The sequence below is a fragment of the Podarcis liolepis genome (genome assembly GCF_965112155.1).
Source record: "Podarcis liolepis genome assembly, chromosome: 4".
In the NCBI taxonomy this organism is placed as follows: domain Eukaryota; kingdom Metazoa; phylum Chordata; class Lepidosauria; order Squamata; family Lacertidae; genus Podarcis; species Podarcis liolepis.
In genome coordinates, this window is record NC_139558.1 from 14,026,684 (window position 1) to 14,044,875 (window position 18,192).

The following is an 18,192-nucleotide window of genomic DNA, read 5'->3' on the forward strand; positions in this document are numbered from 1 at the left end:
AAATAGATGTTGAGAAAGAAATGACAAAGAATAGAAGCTGAGTGCAATAACAGAGACAAAGGAATCCCACACTTATTTTTGTCTGCTTCTCTGAAATAAAAGATGTTGGTCTGGAGAATAAAGGTCACAATTAAGATTTAAGGCAGAGTTAAAATCTCAGGATTTTCTTCACTGGGCAAGCAATTAACACCTCCCGTTTCAGCTACCTAAAGGGCAGTAGAAGACTCTTACTTGTTTTCATCGTAGGGAAAAAAGTCAACACCTAGACAACCATAAGACATTAATTTCATCCTGTTTCTGGAATGGGGGAAAATGTAGAAAACCATTTAATTTAGGCATGGTTTAACTCTCCAGAGTGCTAAACGACTCTGTTTTGTCTAACATAATGCAATCACCAGTAGCAATGAATAAATTAATGGATATATAGGGGTTGGCACTATTTGCAAGCAATTCCCAGTCATTTAGATGAATGCAACAAATCTGCAAACATACAACAGTTAAGTCACAATACAGAAAATAGGAATTTGTTTACTAAAAAATATGGTTGCCACTAGAAATTGGTCAACTTGCTGTATTTCTTTTTAAATTGACAACACAGTAATACCAGCTTTATTAATGAGCACTAAATTTATGAATGAGCTTCATGTTTTTAGCTATGGCTGTAATTTGCTGTGCCTGAAAAACTTTCCCTTAGGTCTCTTGCAGAATTCATTACGTTTATAAGAACATACAAAAAGCCACAGTGACTAAATAGGTGCCTACAGCAGGAGTGGATAAGGGCAAATCTCCTCCTGCTGTCACCCAGAAACTGATATTTTGATGCCTCTGATTCTACAGTTAGTATGTTACCAACATTTTCTCACTTTCAGTAATTTCAGCAACAGTGTACAGGTAGTATGTGAGGAGAGAGCCACTCAGTGCTGCAATGAGAGGACAGGTTCTGGTCATGTTCCACTTTCTGTGTACATTTGGACCCATATGAACATGGAGCTGTGGGCTATTGCAACTATAATGAATATGAATATACAGTCGTTTATGCAATATTTCACAATAAAGGAAACATTGGTGCAGCTATGGTAGCATGGCCCAGATCAAATGAGACACCTGTCAGGGACTAGGCAGAGGAGGAATGGTGGAGACCGCCTTCCCAGCCTGACCCTTCCAGAGAAGAAGGAGACCGTTCATAATTACAACAGGGGTTTGAGGGAGGTCACAGCTCAGAGGCAGATGAGCTGGGAAAGTTGGGAAATAATGGGAGAGAAGGAGGAGGGAGAGGAAGCACCAAGGAGGCAACAGCTGACGGACACAGTGTCTTTAGAAAGCATTCCAGACCCCACCTCTCCCAGAACCCGGTGAGCCTTGAAAGTAGGAAAGCAAAGACCTCCAAAGCAGAGGGCACATAGCAGCACCCATAGATATGACGAATGAGGAAATGGGAGATATGGGGGTGGAGATTCACTTGGAACAACACCCATTATCCAAGAGGCTGGATACTATAGCCTCCCTCTGTAAATACTGAATAAAAAGCAGACGGTAAGAAACATTTCCTTTTCTTTGTATGTTCCTGGACCATGGGAGATGCTGGCAGCCACCCGACAGAACCACAGGATACACTAGGAGTCCACGAAACAAATAGGCCACAGCTGAGAGCAAGTTGCATACAAATGACTACGTGCAGAGATACAAAGAGACTGAAGTAACCAGGCAATGTATCCTGCGAAGGTGGATGACCAGTTATTGTTCCCCCGTCCTGCCCTGCCAAAGAGTTATCAATGTGAGGGATTACTGAACCCTCTAGAGAATTTTCTGACAGTTGACAAACCAAAGGAATATAATAAATGCATCCAATGTGCTCCATGGCTGTATCATGTCAGTTAGTTGAATATGAGTCAAATTGAAAACAAGCTAGTCATGATTTCAATGGGAACAGTGCAATCTTTTTTTGGGGGGGAGGGCGCTTTACAATAATATTTATAGGTGCAAATGCATGCCACTCAGAATCAGAGCTTCTGGAAAAACCAATTGTTCTTGCCTGTCTTGTATCTCTCCTCAAATTCACTTTGGCCTCTCGCCGAGCTTTAGGTCTAAAGACACCCTTGTTGACAACAGTCTTGTCAAGGGGAATATCAACAGAATACCTGGTAGGCAGCATGCCGTTGTAATTGGAGACCTTCACAAAGGACTTGGAATGTTTGGCAATCTTCTTTTTGCTCATGCTGGCCATCACTTTGCATGGGTAGCAATCAAACCCAGCCACCAGAGCATGGCTGTAGGGGCAGTCAGAGGTGCCATCATCAATATTCTTAACAATAACAATTTTATGTCCAGAGCAATGCCCAGCGAGGACGAGGACAACTTTCCCTGGTTTCACAAACTTGCCCATCTTGGAGTTGCAGCGGCGATGGCACCCACACCAGAAGAGGAAAGTGAGCTCGCTCGGAATCTTGTACATGTCCACTCAAAAATAAATCCCACTGAGCTCGATGAGACTTACTCCAAAGTAAACGCCTCTGGGATTGCAGCCTACCTGCAATTTACACAGCATTTTTAAAGCAGTGCTATTATTCTAGAAAAAGAGGTGCCGGAACTCACCATGAACACCTCGCTTGTTTTCTTATAATGGCAATGGCGTCTCCCTGGGAGGTGCTGGAATTGAATTCTGCTGAGTTCTGGATAAAAAAGCCCTGATTGTAACCATGTCTATTGAGAAATACGCCCTACTGGGTCTAATGGGGTTTACTTTCAGGTAAGTGGATTAGGATTCCAGCCATAGTCTAAAATCAAACCAATTTTTTTTTAAAAAAAACTAGCTTCATTGCCCACGACCTATCTTATGAGATGTACTGTCTATGCTGTCCTCTCTTAGTGCTCTTCAAGCCTTTGAGAACTCAAGGCAATGAAAAGAGATAGAGCTCCTTCCTGCTTAAATCAGTCTTGAGCTTGACATGAATGAAACAGTTCATTTGAGTACCATTTTAGCCAACGTGCTTGAGGAAGAAAATAGAACATGACACAGTCCTTACAGTTCAAGAGCCCCTGTGGCTCCAGGGTATCAACAGACTTTGACCAAAGGATGCTACTGTTACTTTGGGACCATTGAAGTCAAGCCTTTGAAGGCCCATGAAATATTAGATAGAATTATAGACATGAAAAAACAGACAGTAAGTACCAGTTTCACTTGCTTTTCTTTCGTGTTCAGTAAGCAGTAGCACTTTGAGGTATATTTTGAAGACCCTCGATACAGTACTTTCTTGCCACAATGCAACCACCTTAGACCTTTCTGCCTTTGGGCAAAAGTAGACACAAAGTCTGTTGCATAAATCAAATTAATGTGTGTGGTTCTTTGTTTTTTATTATTACTATGTAAATAGCCACTAGAGGTGAGCAGCATCAGGATTGGGCCAAGGAAGGGTAATATTTTAACAACAACAAAGCCTTGAGCTGCCATTTGCATTTTAAAAAAACAACACCACAAAAAACATGCATGTTAATAGGATTCGCAAAATTAATGTCACATCTAGTTTGGATCTCGCTTGCCTTTGTGCCAATGTGCTCATGATTGATAGGAAAGGAGGAGCAAAGAGAAAGATGTGGCCTGGAGCAATGTTGATGTGCCACAGACAGGATGTGAGCAGCATGCTGGAGGGACTAATGGTGTTCGTCCTCTGATGGCAAAAATTTGTGGTGCGCTTACCAATGTGACATGTCAGCATAGTTCAACATGGTCTCCAAGGTTCTTCCAGTCCCCATGCTACAGATTTTCACAAGGACTTGTTATTTTCAAAATCTGCAAGCTGAGGAGGTCAGCTGAACTTGAGTTTGAGAACAATAAGAAACCAAGTTAAATTGAAATTGACAGATTTGTCCATACTTATTCAAACTGAGGCAAAATAGAGGAGAGAACAGGATCTTAGAATCATTGTAGAGCTGGAAGGGAGCCAGTGTGGTGTAATGGTTAAGAGCGGTAGTCTCGTAACCCGGTGAACCGGGTTCGCGTCTCCGCTCCTCCACATGCAGCTGCTGGGTGACCTTGGGCTAGTCACACTTCTCTGAAGTCTCTCAGCCCCACTCACCTCACAGAGTGTTTGTTGTGGGGGAGGAAGGGAAAGGAGAATGTTAGCCGCTTTGAGACTCCTTCGGGTAGTGATAAAGCGGAATATCAAATCCAAACTGCTGCTGCTGCTGCTGCTGCTGCTGCTGCTGCTACTCTTCTTCTTCTTCTTCTTCTTCTTCTTCTTCTTCTTCTGTGGATCATCAAGGCCAGACCCCTGTAAAGAAGGAATATGCAGCTGTCCCATATGGGGATCAAGCCTGTGACCTTGGCATGATTGGCACCATGCTCTAACCAACTGAGCTTATCCAACTGAGATAATTGGCTAAATTGATCTACAGGAGATAGAGGAAAGGTGGGCCATAGAGAGGAGAAAGAAACTCTAGGAGCTCAAGTCACGCAAAGCCTCAAAAGGTGAAAAAGTCAGAAGAAAATCAAGCAAAATCTCCAAGTAGCTAAAGTTTCCCCACTAAACATGCAGGGGGGGGGGACCCAAAACTAAGAACTTGTCAAGAATGTATAACTTGCTGTTGAAATGAAATACTCAGGATGAAACGGTCAAATCTGCTATGATTAAATGGGCACAAGACGTTGGACATAATATTATGTTTGCTGACTGGGAACAGTTGTGGACCACAGGTATGAAATTTACGGCATGTAATGCCCTAAGAGAGAATATTATGAAAATGATATACAGGTGGTACATGACCCCAGTCCAGCTTGCAAAAATCTATCATCTGCCCGATAATAAATGTTGGAAATGTAAAGAAACTGAAGGTACATACTTTCACCTTTGGTGGACGTGCCCAAGGATTAAGGCTTTCTGGGAAATGATATATAATGAATTGAAAAAGGTAATTAAGTATACCTTCTTGAAGAAACCAGAGGCCTTTCTCCTGGGCATAGTCGGCCAATTGGTGCCAAAGAAGGATAGAACTTTTTTCATGTATGCTACAACAGATGCAAGAATTCTCATTGCAAAGTATTGGAAGACACAAGATCTACCCACTTTGGAAGAATGGCAGATGAAGGTGATAGACTATATGGAATTGGCAGAAATGACTGGCAGAATCCGGGACCAGGAAGAAGAGTCGGTGGAAGAAGATTGGAAGAAATTTAAAGATTACTTACAGAAATATTGTAAAATTAATGAATGTTAGAATGATGTTGGATAGAAATTAAGTGGTTTCTAGCTGTAATGCTTTAAGAGAATATGAAACAAAGGTTTATAAATGGGTAAAAGCTTAATGGTAAGGATTTGCTGAACTAATAAATTTAAGTGGAATACAAAAAAGGGAGGTATGAGGAGGTCCGGGGAAATAAGCTTAAGGAAAATAAGAAACGGAAAATTAATGTGTTTTTAACTGTTTTTATTTTGCATTTTTCTTTTTCTTTTTCTATTTTTATTGTAATGTATGAAAAAATCTTAATAAATATCTTATAAAAAAAAATTAACATGCAGGGGGGGGGGGATGGGATCATAAAAGCCTGAACATAAGAGATATAAGGGAACATAAGAAGATTCATTATACTGCTTAAGAGTATAAGAGCCAGTATGGTGTAGTGGTTCAGAGCGGTAGACTCGTAATCTGGGGAACCGGGTTCGCGTCTCCGCTCCTCCACATGCAGCTGCTGAGTGACCTTGGGCCAGTCACACTTCTCTGAAGTCTCTCAGCCTCACTTAGCTCACAGAGTGTTTGTTGTGGGGGAGGAAGGGAAAGGAGAATGTTAGCCAATTTGAGACTCCTTCGGGTAGTGATAAAGCGGGATATCAAATCCAAACTCCTCTTCTTCTTAAGACCACTGGCCCATCTAATTCAGTATCGTCTAGTTTGACTTTCCAGGATTTCAGACAGAAATTCTCTCCCAAACCTGCCTGGAGATGCTGGGGATTGACCCTGAAACATTCTGTATACAAAGCAGAGGCTTTCCTACTGAATCATGTCCCTTTCCCAAGAAATATAGGGGTGAAACCACCCAAGGCAGCCTTGTGTGGTGTTTTGGCTTTTTAAAATGCAGAACATTGCCCCTGCTCCCCACTTTCACCATTCCTCACAACAAAAAGTTTAACAAGGGTGACCTTCAGACTGTCAACGTTTTGCGGGAGGAATTCAGTTGCAAACTGGAAATTCAGGCTTCATGACTAAAGTGATTAACCTGCTCTGGTGCAATGACAAAACAGAATTTTTGTATCTAGGAAAGGAACGGGGGAAGTGAGCTAAAAAGCGCGGGATAAATGACTGATTTGGGAAGATGTGCCACGTCCATGCAAGCAAATCAGGATTAATGTTCACTGTCATGTAACCTCCGTGCAAATGAACTGGAAAGAATGCTCAGTAAAGGGCAGGCATTGTATAACCCCTTGTATAACTCCCACATAAGCTTTGCACAAGCAAAACCATGATGGATGCTCAAGAAACAGTTTGTCAGGAGGGGCCCAAGAGAACCAGAACATTACTGGTAACCTGTGCTTTTTGTCTGGGGGGACGCAGGGGTACGGATATCCCTAAACATTTTGTGAATCGAACTAAATTTTTTAGTTTTTTCTCTAGCACGGTGAATCATCAGTTCTGTTGCTACCCCCGATGGCAGCCTCGTTTCCTGTCACGGTGTTTCCTGAGTCTCAGACAGAAGTGAGCATTTAATAGGAGTATCCCTAAACTTTTTTTAAAAAGAAAAAAAGCACTGCTGGTAACTGTGAGCTGTTCTGTGTTCATATTAGCCTTGGTGGTAAACAAGTATTGTGTGACAATCATAGACTTCTAGGTAAAGGTAAAGGGACCCCTGACCATTAGGTCCAGTCGTGACCGACTCTGGGGTTGTAGCGCTCATCTCGCTTTATTGGCCGAGGGGCGCGGCGTACAGCTTCCGGGTCATGTGGCCAGCATGACTAAGCCGCTTCTGGTGAACCAGAGCAGTGCATGGAAACACCATTTACCTTCCCACTGGAGTGGTACCTATTTATCTACTTGCATTTCAATGTGCTTTCGAACTGCTAGGTTGGCAGGAGCAGGGACCGAGCAACGGGAGCTCACCTCGTCGCGGGGATTCGAACCACCGACCTTCTGATCGGAAGTCCTTGGCTCTGTGATTTAGACCATAGCGTCACCAGCTAATTTTTTTGTGATAAGCACAGTAGCCTACAACTTTGTTTATCTCCCTCTGTAGATCGCACACCCTTGCTATCAAATAGCATGGATGAAAAAGGCAAAAATATATTACACTGAAAATCAATGACATTGAGCTCGACAAGCAATATCCACGAGTGAATGAACCCTCATAAGCACCGCAAGAGATGGCCATGCATGAATCAACCTGTTTTTCTCCTCTTTATTACTCCTGGAGCTTGAACAATGAGTTTACCATTTCCCTTGTACTTCAAGATTAGCTAATAACAAATTTAAAGAGCGAAAAAGGGAGACAAATACTTTTAATTTGCTACTTCATTTTGTCTTAGCAAACATGCATTTTCTTCTATTTGTTGATCGTTGTTGCCAGGTGGCAAATTAACAACAAAAAGGTTGTTTCTTACTTTTTTTGTTCCTGTTTAAGGAATTGTGGGGAGAATTAAGCCTAAAACCACTTAGAGAGATGAAAAGGAAAAACTAAAAGTCAACCCTGAAGTCCAACTGATTTTCATGGGGATGGGTGGGAAGTGAAGTGAAGCAAACACTCAGCTTTTCTGTTCAGGGTAATGGGACTAAAACACAGCAAACGTTTACTCAGAAGTAAATGCCATCAAATTCTATGAGGTTTCCTCCCAAGTAAATGTGGGGGGAAATGCAGCAATGCTTAACTTGTGACTCCAAAAATATTGTGAAATTCCTAATGGGTCTACATATTTGGGATCTTACATAATATTTTGAGAACATAAGTGATCTTCTAAATCAACCCAGAAGACAATAAAGTCCAACATTCCCTCCAGTGCCTGACCAGAGCTCATAAACAGATGAGATTAGTCAAAGGCATGCTGGAACCAACATCCAGCCACCATGACTAGCAGACTTTAATTATAATCCATTAAATAATCTAATCCCTTTTAAAAGTCATCTGAAAGAGGCAGATTTGTTCAGATCCTTTGGCACGCAATGACAACCACTGCGACACATTCTGTCTTGGGTTATCCTTGAAGGTGGTTTGGAAACTGTGGTTGATACGAAGTGCCGCAGTTTGGCTCCTGGCAGGACTTAGAAGGCAGGTGTATATTCAACCAGTTTTGTGGCAATTTGTACTGACTGCCAATGTCCTTTAGGGTCCCATTTCAGATACTGTTATTAGCTTATAAAAGCTCTTTAACAGCCTGGAACCTGCATAGCTTAAAAAGTTCTTCTTCCCCTATGAACTCACCCATCCATTAAGGTCAAGGGAGAGACCCTGTTAAAGGTAATGGAGGAATAAGGAAAGTCTCAGATAGACTGAGTATTCATTGTGATCGCCATAAAATTGAAGTGCACAGATGACCACCTCTGCTACCTTTCTGGAAGTATTTTACAGTAAACACTGTTGCAAGCCATTCACAAATTAAGTTGATTACCACTAATCTTGTTTGTAGTTTTGGCCGCCTGGCTATGTGCGCAATCTTTTGCCACTGTCATCATCAGTTTTCATTGTGGAGTTTAATTGGGTTCAATGTTCAGTGTTGTAAACCACTCAAATCATTTGGAAGGGCAGAAAAGAAATTAAGTCTAGGATCAAAAGAGCTGCTGTGTGTGCCCAATAGGATTTCTGCCTTGCTTTCTTTCAGTGGGAAGGCTTTTAGCATCATTATATATTTACAGTGGTACCTCAGGTTAAGTACTTAATTTGTTCCGGAAGTCCATACTTAACCTGAAACTGTTCTTAACCTGAAACACCACTTTAGCTAATGGGGCCTCCCGCTACCACCATGCCGCCGCTGCACAATTTCTGTTCTAAACCTGAAGCAAATTCTTAACCTGAAGCACTATTTATGGGTTAGCGGAGTCTGTAACCTGAAGCGTATGTAACCTGAAGCATATGTAACCTGAGGTACCACTGTATCTATTGCATTTAGAACCTCCCTTCCATCAAGGAGCTCAAGAAGGAATGCCGAAAATTCCATTCCAAGCAGAAACAGAAGCAGAAATTTGCATATTCGTTTGTGCTCAGGAATGGAAATTAGGTAATACAATTGGTATTCTCTATTTGTTTTTCCCTTCCTCAGTCTACAAATGATACATAACATTATTCTGAACTTTCCTTTGCATTGAAATGAATGCTGTGGAATTATGCTATGACAACATAATGGTTTGATTGTGTTGAATTCAGCTACAGCAAACCATGAGATGGATAGCATAGTTTAGAGTGGAAGCCAAACTGCAGCAGAATGAAAACAGTGTTGACCAAGACGAATGTGGGTCAGAACAGGCCTTGCTAACTTCATACACCGCTACCTCTAGGTGACATACCTGGCATCTCAGAATCACCTTGTCAAGAAGGTTAGTCTGACAGAGAGTAAATTGCCCAAGGTCACGCAATGCAAATACATACAGTGGTGACACCTGGGGCAGACCGCCCCCACAACACCCCCTTGCTCCACTGCTGATGGTAGAAGATGGTTGGGTAGAGTGGTAACAACTAAGATAATGTATGCATTCCCTATATTGCCTATATGGTGTGGGCCGTAATGTTCTGCAGGCTCTTTCAGACACTATGCAGCAATGCATTACTGAATAAAGACTGACTAATTGAGAATTTGGTGTGAGCCTCCATACCTAAACCCCAGGGGGGATTTCCCCCACAAGAACTACTAAAAGTCTTGCATTAACTTTAGTTTGTTGTTTTCTGTGCATATGACTTAAGGAGCGATCTAAACCCAAGATCTGCCAGGATGAAGGGAGTTTGGTACAGGTGGATCTCTGGTTAAGATCTCTGGGCTCAGCTAGCTGAAGTCCTTCATTCCAGCTCAGCTGGATATCTGCCAAAGTCCCTCATCCCACGTTCAGCTTTCTTCACTGAAGCTGCCTCAGCTGAGACTAAGGAAAGTCATGAAAAAGGGGCATTTCAGAGGAGTGATGAGGTAGAGCAGGGTGGATGACTTCCTCCTCTTCCTCCCTCTGCGCAACTGTGACTCAGCAAACCAGCAGAACTTACATGGGCAAAAAAGGGTGGTGTAAGTCAAATGCTATTTTCCCTCACTCAGGCCGGCTCAGCCAGCAGTAGCCTCACTCCTGAGTGGCATCTAGAAGAGAGGTAAGTTACCTCACCATGAATTTCATGGACTCCCTATACTAGGATTGCACTGCCCATCAGATGTAACTCTACATGTGTGCTTAAAATAAATAAATGATGCATTAATTTTTTATTTAACTAATTGTTGTGGAACTTGTTTGTATTTGTATTGCATCTGCATTGCAAATGTATTTCACAAAGAATACAGTGGTGCCCCGCAAGACGAATGCCTCGCAAGACAGAAAACTCGCTAGACGAAAGAGTTTTCCGTTTTGGAGGTGCTTCACTAGACGAATTTCCTATGGGCTTGCTTCGCAAGACGACAATGTCTTGCGAGTTCCTGCTGGTTTTTTCCCCTCCCCCCTTTTTCTAAGCTGCTAAACTGGTTATCAGCTGATCCGACCAGCAGATAAGCTGCTATAAGACGCTAATAACGCTAATAGCGCTAATCCGCTAAGCCGTCAATGGGCTTGCTTTGCAAGACGAAAAAACCGCTAGACGAAGAGAATCACAGAACGGATTCTTTTCGTCTTGCGAGGCACCACTGTAAATGGTACTGGGGAAAGAAGGTGGCAGTTGGCTGGTTATTCTGTTAGTTGATTCTTTGACTGAGAATGTGAGAGTGGGGGACCTTCAGGCAGATACTGTCTAGAGGAGTTTGTAAGGACAGGCAAGCTACGGATTTATAATTTATGCACTGCTATGAAGGAGATTTGAAAACAAAAGGGACTAAACCCTCTCTCGGGAGAGAAACACATTGTATTCATATATAGATTCTCTCTCTCTCTCTCTCTCTCTCTCTCTCTCTCTCTCTCACACACACACACACACACACACACACACACACACACATTGTTCAAGTGTTGCCAACCTGACAAGTAAAGATTTACATTCAAGTCTTGTGCAAGGAGTCTATTTTTTCACAAATAGCTAACAGAACTCCCTTCCAGCTAAGATCAAACTAGTTCCCTCCCTGTTGAAGATCTGGTGCCTAGTGAAGTCATTTTTATTTCAGCTATTTTTGATATTATATTTAGTTTTTAACTGATTTGATCTCTATTGTGTTTGTTCAGCTCTCTGTCGCTGCTTAGAGACAACTGGAAATAAGCAGTATATAAATCACCAAACTACATATTGCACTTTACATGAAATATTCACCAAATGAACATGAAAAAAATCAAGAAACTTTAAGCACAATAAATTTAGCAAAATGTAGATAGCATCAACAGAATGTAAAAGCAAGCAAACATCACAGAATAAAATGTCTGGGTAGGCTAGCCAAGTTTTGAGCAGTCATTGAAAATAGCACAATGAAAGTACCTGCCTGATATTAATAGGCAGGGAATCCAGCGCATGGGTGTTGCCACAGTAAAAGATTGATTCCTTGCAAGTGCAGAATGAACATTATATGGTATTTGTAAATGTGCGAGTTCTGCAGATTGAAGCAATTGAGTGGGCACATATGGGGTAAGTCAACAGGTCCCAAGCTTTAGATACGAACAGTATCACCTTGAATTTGGTCCAATAGCAGGATCATTATAAATTCCAATTACATTCTTGTAAGGACCTGCTGCTACTTACACATTAACACTTTCTAATATATATTAATTTCCCATTGAACGATCGAGCCAAGCAAGAGAGTTACTTCTTCCAGAAGGTATTACTTGCCACTTTGGCAGAGACGATCAATGCAGCCATTAACACAAGAGCATTACCTAGGCTTTTTCTGATAACAAGAACAAGTCACATTTTATGAAGGGAGTATATTAATGTTGTCTTCATAGTCATTATCAGTTAATTCCTTGCAGAGTTCATATTGTGGATGTTTCACAAGCTTTCAACAGTCTGTTCTCTATGTGGTGTATAAGCTCTAGAGACTCCAGAGCTGCTTCTACTTTATAGCCCCCTCAGTTTGGTACTAATGATATCTATCCATCTTGTCTTCCGTCTCCCTAATCTCCTCTCACCTTCTGCTTCCTAGTGAAACAGCCTCCTTAGTAATTTCCTGACATTCCCCTTTCGAAACAGTTTGGTCCTCAGAGTATTGTTACAACTAAAAGCTGCATTGAAAGCAAGTAGCACTCCAATGGCATAGGGTAACATTTTGTAGATTAGACCCTTTCTTCTTTAGATATTCTCCTCTCCAGGCCCCAAAGTACTTTTTGTTCTGAATTTCACTGCTCCTTCCCCTCCTTGCTTCTTCTTATAAACAAATATTCATTCCGTGTTATCTGCCATGTCAGAGTCACGCAAGCAGATTTAATCATGGCCTGCAAAACCCGGTTCTGCTCAGGCAAGTCAAAAGCAGCTCACTGGCCTCATTTAATATTCTTACATATATATCTCATTTTTCTTCAAAGAACAAAATAATTATATCTATGGAAGTCCCCAAACAAGAGTCAAATGTAGGTCATCTCCAAGACCTGGCCCATGGTGCTTTGAACTATGCACCATTTCTGTAGGTCATCAACTAAGGTGAATGAGGCTGGTTGACTCCGTTAGCCAGGATAAAATCTGCACATTATGGAACCTAAACAGTTCAGTCGCCTTAGTTGATGACCTACATTAGGAAATAGAGTGTGTGTGATCCTGTCACTACTGGTACATTTCTCAGCAGGCTTTAATACCATCAATTAATATAACCTTTTGGATTGCCTAACTGGGATGGGGCTTGGAGAGAACACTTTATGGAGGTCATGTCTTACTCGGAGGATTCCAGAAGGTGCGCCATTTCCCTTCACCAAGACAACCCCCAACCTTACATGAGAAGGGGGAGGCAGCAAGGCTTCCCAAACGTGTACAGAGTGCCATCTTTTTTCATCTCAGGATCTCTAGTCCTTCAGTGGGAGAGCATCCACTCTTGTTGGGGTTCCTGAGACTAGTAGGAAAAGAGCAGTAGGGGGAAATAGTGCTTTGTGCATTGGTGGTAATGGCTACCCTTGCCACCGCCATATCCTCCAAGGGTTTTTTAAGTTAGGAAAGGGAGTCAAGGAAGACAATGGGGCTTTCTTGCATGTCCCTAACTGAACACTCAAAAATCCCCCTTGCTCAGTTCTTAATAATGCTGATGCAAACACAGTACAGTGGTACCTCGCAAGACGAATGCCTCGCAAGACAAAAAATTCGCTAGGCGAAAGGGTTTTTTGTTTTTTGAGATGCTTCGCAAGACGATTTTCCCTATGGGCTTGCTTCGCAAGATGGAAATGTCTTCCTTTTTCTCAACACCGTTAATACAGTTGCGACTTGACTTCGAGGAGCAACTCATAGAACGCGGTGTGGTAGCCTTTTTGAGGTTTTTAAAGACTTTGGTGATTTTTGAAGCTTTTCCAAAACTTTCCGGACACCGTGCTTCGCAAGACAAAAAAAATCGCAAGACGACAAAACTCACGGAACAAATTAATTTCGTCTTGCGAGGCACCACTGTATCCCAGTGCTGACTGAATAGACTGGGATTTATGCATGCAGAACTCTACCGATTAGTTGAAGCAGTTGGGTCATGGATATTGTCCATGATACATTGTGCCGAATGAACACAGGATTCCCTGTGCTAACTTGGGAAAAGAGGCACAAGCACCTGTGGAAACCACTTTCTTTAGCCAGTGCTGGTGGTCTGGAGTCACGTGGGTTGGCAGTCAGGGAACTATCAGATTAGCTCACTCAGAAGAGAGAGTTTACAGCAGCAGCAACATGGAACACTAATGTTCCCTTTTGTTACTAGACGTCTGTTGAGCTGGTAGATGCAATATCCCACTCTGGCCATCTGCAGTGATGGAGCTGTGTGCTGGAGACAGCTGCCTCCCCCTGGATTGGGACCCATTGAAAGTGGCACAAGTTAGAGAACCCTACTATCTTTTATTTACTTTTATACTTTAGCTTTCTTCCATCATGAGCCGCAAAGTGGGATACCAGTGGTTCCTATTATTATCCAATCCAGGCACTGCCAGACCCAGACCTGTGCAGCTTCAGCAAGGCAGTGATCTCATGAGCCTTCGGATCAGACCTTTTATTTGGATTGGGAATTAGAACTGGCAGGTGGAACCTGACCTCCTCTAAGCCCCATGGGTCACTATGGCAGGTAGGTAGCACCCACAGTATTTCCCCCTGTTTTGCAGGTATAGCTCAAGCAATACATGCAAAGGATCATCCCTGGAATCACTGGACTGAATCCAAATGCAAACAAATATTTGGGTTTGCAGAAAGCCCTGCATTGCCTTATGACGTACATGAACCTTATTGTATTGATAGAGGAATCTTTTTGTGAGTTGACCTGTGGCTATTTGTTGCTTGCATCAGTAGCTGGCAAGAGGAGCTAAAGATAGTGGGAGCAAGTACTCTTCTAGCACTCTTCACCATCCTTATGCTGGCTCACCACAGAGAAGGTTTTTGTGCAGCATTTCAGTAAGAATGAAATAGTGAGTGCAGAATTATGGAGACCTTCCTCTGTTTGCTCTGCCTGAATACAGTGGTACCTCGGGTTAAGTACTTAATTCGTTCTGGAGGTCCGTACTTAACCTGAAACTGTTCTTAACCCGAAGCACCACTTTAGCTAATGGGGCCTCCTGCTGCTGCCGTGCCACCAGAGCACGATTTCTGTTCTCATCCTGAAGCAAAGTTCTTAACCTGAAGCGTATGTAACCTGAAGCGTATGTAACCCGAGGTACCACTGTATACTCAATAGCACTTTTCAGACTGCATTTTACACCACAAAATTGTGAAGCTGACAAAACACCAACATTGTTGTTGTTGTTGTTGTTGTTGTTGTTGTTGTTGTTGTTGTTGCTGCTGCTGCTGCTGCTGCTGCTGCTGCTATACCATGAGTCATGTATAAAGTAAAGGTAATCAGTAGCAAGGAACAAAAAAACCAAAAACCCATAGTACCTTTAAGAAACAGGGATGGAATCCTGTGAACAGACTCAGGTGTCCATAGCTAGATTTCAGACTTTGCATGATTTAACAGGACAGTAGACTTACACAGGAGTTATATTCTAGAGATAATGCATAAAGCCAAAATTATATATTGTCAAATAACATTGAGTGCAATTATGAGTGGGATTGCCAAAGTCGCCCCCCACCATGCCTTCCTTCTTTCTTTCTTTCTTTCTTTCTTTCTTTCTTTCTTTCTTTCTTTCTTTCTTTCTTTCTCTCTCTCTCTCTCTCTCTCTCTCTCTCTCTCTCTCTCTCTCTGGCCAACAGCATAAAATTAACTGAATGTGCACGAGTTAAGTACAAAACCCTGTTAAATGTAAGTTAGTAAGAGGGATAGAGGTTGGGATCTCTGACTAAGAATTTTCAGCACTCTCCCCAATTATAATTTAGTATTTTATTTTGGGGGTGGGGACTTATGGCAATGAAACTAGCACCCGGATAATACAAGTTTATACAGTAAATATGCCATAAGGAAACCCAGGTTAGATAACGCATCCAAGTTCCTCATAGCTGTTGGTTTGGCATGCATGTTCCTAACCCAGTATGTGTTTCCTTTGAAAGCAAAGCAAAACATTATTACACCAGAAATGTTTCATTTTTACTGTTCTGTAAATATTAGTTACAACCACAACCAAAGCCTAATAGGACACCCTTCTAGCTGATCTAGAAGATTTACTTGTCACGGGTTGTGAAGCCATCTAATTCCTGGGATAGTTAATTTAGTTTTGTTTCACCTGGTGTGAGCTGAGAATCCCTGGTGTGCCTTGCTTCGTCTTCCCTGGAATGAATAAGGTTACAGCACAGCGGTCCCCCTCACTATTAATCAGTAACGCAGCTTCTTTCACCACTCCTTTGCAGCTGTTCACAGTGAGAGCTGAAGTGACATCGATTCCCATTAAAATAAAACCCTAAGAAATGGTGTCAAATCTGAAGAGAGATACTTGCCCAGAACAAAGAAGGCTAAAAGACCTGCAAAACCCCAAAGACTCCTGGAGGGTGACCATTATGACAAAGGGTCTAGAGACCAAGCCTTATGAGGAATGGTTGAAGGAGTTGCGTATGTTTAGCCTGGTAAGGAGGAAACTGAGCGGAGAGATGATAGCCATCTTCAAATATCGAAAGAGCTGTCACACTTTTGGAAGATGGAGCAAGTTTGTTTTCTGCTGCTCCCGAGGCTAGGATCCGAACCAATGGATTCAAGTTACAAGAAAGGAAATTCCAACTCAACATCAGGAAGAAGTTTCTGAGGTTAAGAGCTGTTTGACAGCATCTTTACCAGCTCTTAGCTCCTATAATACAATTTTATCTTTTCTCTCTTTGTTATACATCTGTGATTTCTAGCTTTACTATCACTGGCCAAGGAATTAAGAGAAAGGTTTTTTATATTAAAAAAAACCCAAAACAATCTGCCACAGCACTTGACTTAATGAACGCCTCAGTCATGGAATGCAGTAGTGGAGTATGTGCATTTGCACATATATCCATTTACATGTTCTCAAATTAATGGTTATTATAGTTGAATTCAGTTGAGTGGCCTGCCTGTATGCTTGAGGTTAGGCAGGCTTTTAGTGCCCGGGTGGATAATGTACTATACTGGCACTTTGGTGTTTTGGGATCTTATAAGGGAAAGACATTACAGCAGACCTCATAATCTCATAACGCTTCAGAGCAGGGCACACACCTGCTGATCAACTCAGTAAAATATCCCACAGAAGAAAAAGGAAGCAATAAATCTAGATTGTCTGAACCTATGGCACAAAAATCTATAGTGAAGAGAGGTCTCTGTAACAGATGGTAATTCCAGGGAGGACCGCAAAGCTAACTCTGAGTGGAACATCACAGTAGTTTTCTCAGTCCAATATCTTTAATCCTTTGGCCATGAATTTGATGAGAAAATCAAAGGTCATGACAATGAGACAAAGCAATTGGCAGAAATATAATTTTTCTTTCAAGAGTTCTCCTTTTGAAACAGCTGTGTCCATGTGATCCAAACTTTATATCCATGGATTCCATATCTAACTGATTTATACTTCCTGAAATTGAGCCATGTCAACAAGTTATGGAAAAGAGACTTCCTTTAAATATGTATATTGATATAGCTTTTCTTCCAAGAGAAGGTTAACTTTCTTCCCCCATTTTAATTACTTTTTGAACAGCTGACCTTTCTTGTAATTTAAAATATCTCCAAAATATGATTTCCAGCCCTGTGAGATGTGCTAAATGGGAACTCATCCAGTACTGAGTAACAAAGATTACTAAGTTTCTGGCCAAAACACAATCCAGTTTAAAGGTTTTAAGTAAGTAAGCTGATAAACCTCCTGCCTGTGCAAGTTCATCCATCCCACCTCCTAGCTCAGAGCTAGTGTGATGAAGTCATAGTAATGGGTGGTGTTGTGGCAGTGACCTCCCAACAGCTGAGTCGCTGCTGCTTACCAGGAAAGATAAATGGTGGCAGGGAAGTGTTGTGCAAATGCATCAGTGGAGCTAATCCTGTGTTCCTGCTTGAGCATTTGCACTGTGCCAACCTCCCTGGCAACTCACTCATCGTCCTCTCTTTCCAGGGAAGCAGCAGTGACTCAGATGTCGGGAGGTGAGCACCGCCACCCCACCACGCTGTCCACTATGGCAAAGTGTCTGCAATGGGACAACCAAGAAGCCCATGCTTCAGCTCCCTGCCATTAAGATGGGACTGGCCCCATAATATTATTACAACATTTATATCCCATGTTTTCTCTAAGGAGCTCAAGACGATGTATTGTATTTTTTGCTCTATAAGACACACCAGACCACAAGACGCACCTAGTTTTTGGAGGAGGAAAATAAGAAAAAATATATTCTGAATCCCAGAAGCCAGAACAGCAAGAGGGATCGCTGCGCAGTGAAAGCAGCGATCCCTCTTGCTGTTCTGGCTTCTGGGATAGCTGCGCAGCCTGCATTTGCTCCATAAGACGCACACACATTTCCCCTTACTTTTTAGAAGGGAAAAAGTGAGTCTTATAGAGCAAAAAATACGGTGCGTGGTTGAC

At 42.1% G+C, this 18,192-nt stretch overlaps 1 protein-coding gene and 1 pseudogene across 3 annotated transcripts in view; both read right to left on the reverse strand.

The window, feature by feature from the left end:
• Positions 1-18,192, reverse strand: part of GPC6 (glypican 6) — a 784,275-nt gene that overhangs the window by 636,604 nt on the left and 129,479 nt on the right. The window lies entirely within an intron of this gene.
• Positions 1,957-2,402, reverse strand: LOC310705759 (large ribosomal subunit protein eL27-like; annotated as a pseudogene). Its single transcript has one exon. The product of its transcript is annotated as a large ribosomal subunit protein eL27-like (transcript).